The sequence below is a fragment of the Littorina saxatilis genome, linkage group LG10, assembly GCF_037325665.1.
Source record: "Littorina saxatilis isolate snail1 linkage group LG10, US_GU_Lsax_2.0, whole genome shotgun sequence".
In the NCBI taxonomy this organism is placed as follows: domain Eukaryota; kingdom Metazoa; phylum Mollusca; class Gastropoda; order Littorinimorpha; family Littorinidae; genus Littorina; species Littorina saxatilis.
Genome location: NC_090254.1, coordinates 14543514 through 14548513, shown reverse-complemented (window position 1 = coordinate 14548513; position 5000 = coordinate 14543514). Strand labels below are relative to the sequence as shown.

At 40.3% G+C, this 5000-nt stretch overlaps 1 protein-coding gene across 1 annotated transcript in view; it reads right to left on the bottom strand.

Moving 5' to 3' along the window:
- Positions 1-4325: 4325 nt before the first annotated feature.
- Positions 4326-5000, bottom strand: part of LOC138978225 (uncharacterized) — an 11353-nt gene continuing 10678 nt past the window's right edge. Inside the window, exon 8 of the mRNA XM_070350889.1 lies at positions 4326-5000. This exon is cut by the window's right edge and continues 882 nt beyond it. The gene's annotated coding sequence lies outside the window, so the exon portion shown is untranslated.

Here is a 5000-nt window from a genome sequence, read left to right as displayed (position 1 = left end):
TACTGTGTTCAGGGCCGGACCAAATGAGTTGTAAGGGGGGGGGGGGTTCCTCCTTTTTTGGGGGGGCAAATCAGCGAAGTGGCGAAGCCACAAGCGCGCGCCTGCAAAGCAGGCGCGCGAACTAGGGGGGTCCGGGGGCATGCTCCCCCGGAAAATTTTTGAAAAACGGTTAAAATCTGTGCAATCTGGTGCATTCTGGGCCTTGTTTTGAGGGTTAAGAGCAGCATTGTTTTGGTGCTAAAACTAGTAAAAAAAAAACAACAACACTCAAAGCAAGGTACATGCTTTTTCCAGGGGTGGGGTTCCGGAACCCCTGGAACCCCCCCCTGGGTCCGGCCCTGGTGTTTAACCTTGCGAAAAGTTATGGACATACCGTCTTCTTCCATAGAAATATCTTCTCGCTGCAAGTTGTTGTGAGATAATGTCATCTCACCCACCCGCAGAAGAGCATGGAAAGCTAGTGCACACATAGCCTGAAATCTCATACATACTGGAGTTTGGTATTGCATTTCAGCATGGAGGCTTAAACATTAATTAATGTGTTTGGTCATTAAAATATTGTTATTATAAAACGATCCAAAAACAATTTCATCTTATTCTTCACCATTTTCTGATTCCAAAAACATATAAATATATTTGGATTAAAAACAAGCTCTGAAAATTAAAAATATGAAAATTATGATTAAAATCAAATTTCTGAAATCGATTTAAAAACATGTTCATCTTATTCCGTATGGGTTCCTGATTCCAAAAACATATAAATATGATATGTTTGGATATAAAACAAGCTTAGAAAGTTAAAAAGAAAAGAAATACAGAAAAGTGTGCTATGTTGCTCAGCTCAACCACTACCGCGCTATTCTGGTTTGTCTATTTCACTGCCTTTGCCACGAGCGGTGGACTGGCGAGTATACGGTCTTGGTGAAAAAAAATGCAGTGCGTTCAGTTTCATTCTGTGAGTTCGACAGCTTGACTAAATGTTGTATTTTCGCCTTACGCGACTTGTTTTTAGCTGTAATTGTTGTTACATTCAGTCAATTTATGACTAAATTTTTTAACGTTGACTGGGAATCGAGATGAGGGTGTGGTGTATGTGTGTGTGTGTGTGTGTGTGTGTGTGTGTGTGTGTGTGTGTGTGTGTGTGTGTGTGTGTGTGTGTGTGTGTGTGTAGAGCGATACAGAGAAACTACTGGACCGATCTTCTTGAAACTGTACATGAGTATGATATCTCCACACGTTTTTGATAAATATCTTTGATGACGTCATATCCGGCTTTTTGTTAAAGTTGAGGCGGCACTGTCACGCTCTAATTTTTCAACCAAATTGGTTGAAATCTTAGTCAAGTAAACTTCGACAAAGCCCGGACTTTGGTATATTGCATTTCAGCTTGGAGGCTTAAAAACTAATGAATGAGTTTGCTCATTTAAAGTTGTCATCAAAATCAATTTTTCGCAAACAGATTTAAAATTGATTGCATCGTATTCTTCATCACATTCTGAATCTAAAAATATATACATGTTTACTCTTAGAATGTGATCACAATCAACGAAAATAGGTGAATTAGTCTTACGATTATAATTTTAAACAAGAGGCGAAGCCTTCAAGGCTCACGTAAGAAATAGACAAACAGTAACACAAACTCAATCACTCCGTCACACATACACACCCACACACACAGTAAGCTTAGGTGACGACTGTGCAAGAAAGAGAGACACTAGATCTAGATCTGTCTGTGTCTGCATGTAGCCTACTTACAGGGACACGACTGCCAAATAGTCTCGGCCCGCTCAAAATAACAATGACCGAGACCACACACACCACGCGAGAGAGAAAGACTACAGGGAGGCATGCCGTCATGATGCATTAATTGACGTCAAACACTTTTGACCGTGACGTAATCTTATGCGAGCTTTATCCATAGTCTTGGATAACCACTCACACATAGACTCGGAAATGTTAAAGTTTCTACCACAGACATACACACACACGCACACACGCACACACGCACAAACGCACGCACAGACAGACAAAGTTACGATCGCATAGGCTACACTTACGTGAGCCAAAAATCGATCCAAAAATTATTTCATCTTATTCTTTATTATTTCCTGATTCCAAAAACATATAGATATGATATTTTGTATTCAAAACAAGCTGAGAAAGTTAAAAAGAATACAGAAAAGCGCGCTTTCCTGCTTACTGCAATACGCTATTTCGCTATTCTTGCATGTCAGTTTCACTTCGTGTTGCACGAAAAAAGTGAGCGACTTCCTTGCCGCAGTGACGAAGCTGTTTTGACTTAGTGAAAAACATGCATTGCGTTCAGTTTTATTCTGGGGGTTCCACAGATTGACTAAATGTTGTCATTTCGCCTTACGCGACATGTTTTTATTTGTTGGTTTGTTTCTAATTACCTTTGGGGTATCTCCTTTTAACTGAAAGCTTCTTCTTTTGTGCGCAGAGCCCTACGTTCACCTGACATGGTAGGACTGTTCCTCAGAAAAGGATCCAAAGCGAAAAAAGCATCATCGTCTCTACGCTGTTTTGGATGGAATGCAGCTGCACTGTGCAATGCAAGCCCCTTCACGCGTGAATGCTTCGACTGACAATCTAAGATCTGGTCAGGCTTTTTTGCATAGGACACGGACTTGTACACATGCTTAAATTCAACAATCTGCTTTCTTCTTCTTATTTTTTTGTATTTTTTTTTGTATGAATTGATCTATCTGCATATCCAGCAGTCCGGATGATGATTTTTTTGTATGTGTCCAAGTGGAGGGATGGTCTTATCCCGTGTAAAAAAACAAACCAAAAAAACCACACCTGGCCCACATTTGAGATTTTGTTTGTTTGCTTAACGCCCAGCCGACCACGAAGGGCCATACCAGGGCGGTGCTGCTTTGACATATAACGTGCGCCACACACAAGACAGAAGTCGCAGCACAGGCTTCATGTCTCACCCAGTCACATTATTATGACACCGGACCAACCAGTCCAAGCACTAACCCCATAATGCCAGACGCCAGATTTTAAAGTCTTAGGTATGACCCGGCCGGGGTTCGAACCCACGACCTCCCGATCACGGGGCGGACGCCTTACCACTAAGCCACCGTGCCGGTACATTTGAGATGGTGAGGCGAACTGCTCCACACGGGAAGAACTGACATGGCTCGCCGCTTGTCTCGTCCAACTTTCTGATAACTGTTCTTCACCATGTTGTTTTTTGTTAAATGTTTTAACCAAGATCTGAGAAAAAAGGGAGGTAAGAGGTCTAAATAAAGAGAACAACATTAGGTGAGAGTTGTGCGGAACCACACGAAGCATACTGAAAGGAACCAACTATGTTTGATTAGATTTGGGGTATGATTCTGTAGAGATATCTATTCGTCTTTTTACATTTAGTCAAGTTTTGTTTCTTTTATTCTTTTAAAATCCGAAACGGATAGACTGCTAACGTTCCAAAATTAAGAAAAATAATTCGTTCCACGAAAAGTTAATACAAAAAATAAAAAAGTTAAATTTGTGGAACGTTTTATTATAGACAAAATGAAACATTCACAAGGACTTCGAACTTCCGGTCTTAAAAGTGGACAAGCAATTACATTCACAACAGACAAAAACATGATGGTAAATGGAACCATGACTTATCTGTAAATGTTTTCGCATCAATGGAGCAAAATGACCCATACACCTGACCTTTTTCGTCATTCTGTTAAAATAATATTTGGCTGGATTGCATTGTGGCTTATTCACCCTGTGTCTGATGTGTCTAAAAACACCTCCGCGCGGAGGGGTTTTGCAGCATGCGCAGTGAAGGTAAAGAGGGAACATTTTCTCGGATCGCGCGGCATCAAGCAGGATTTCTATAGACTGTATTGTGTTGCATTTTATTGCATTGTATTATGTTGTCTTGTCTTGTCTTGTATTGTATTGTATTCTTTTGTTCTGTTTGACCTGTGTCCTGCCCTGTCTGGAACGCACTGTGTGGTATTGTGTCGTTTCACCTGGTCTTGTCTTAGATTTGATTGTATAGTTGTATTGTACTTTACAGTTATTGTATTAAAATTGTCTTGCTTTTTTCTGGTCTTGTCTTATCTTCGATTGTATGATTAGTTGACCGCTGTTCCTCCGATCATTTTTTTCTTTCTGAATGTGTGAAGAAAATAAAAAGAACACACTACCATTGTCTGATAAAGTCAGTGCACGGCTTTTATTCCTTTGCCCGTCCGTCTTTCTTTCTGGCTGTCCGTATTTGTATCGAGCACGCGAGCTCACGTGTGTGTGTGTGTGTGTGTGTGTGTGTGTGTGTGTGTGTGTGTGTGTGTACTGTGTGTGTGTGTGTGTGTGTGTGTGTGTGTGTGTGTGTGTGTGTGTGTGTGTGTGTGTTGGCAAGGGAGACCAGAGTGTGAACAGATCTGCAATACACACAATTCAATGGCTGAAATAATGACGGACTATGCGACCGTTAAACTGCCTCACAGTCTGACGCAAGTAGATACCACAACTTAATACAAAGCAAAATAATACAACTTTATTGTCTTCCTTGTGCGTACAGGCAGGCATTTACCTTCTGGCTTGTCACCCACACAATAATGTAACACATTAAACACTAGATCATCGCAAAACTAAATAACACTTTAGTATTCTTGACAGCCAACCATCAATCATACACACATTCACTGCACACACCTTATTACCAACTTACCCACATTCAGTACAATTCATTTAAATCATACTCTCCCAAACAGACCCACACAAGCTCTACCGAATGCACATACTACTGATGTTAAATAACGAAATCCTGATATAATTTTTTTTTTATAATAAAAGGTTTACAATTCTGACACATACCGCAAACCCCAAAATCTACTGATGTCATGCATAAGCATAATACTCAATTAAGAAATGTATGGACTGTGTCAATTTAAGTAATTATGTTGTGGACAATATTTGTTCGACACTCTACACTCATAAAATACAAACATGTTAAAACCATGACA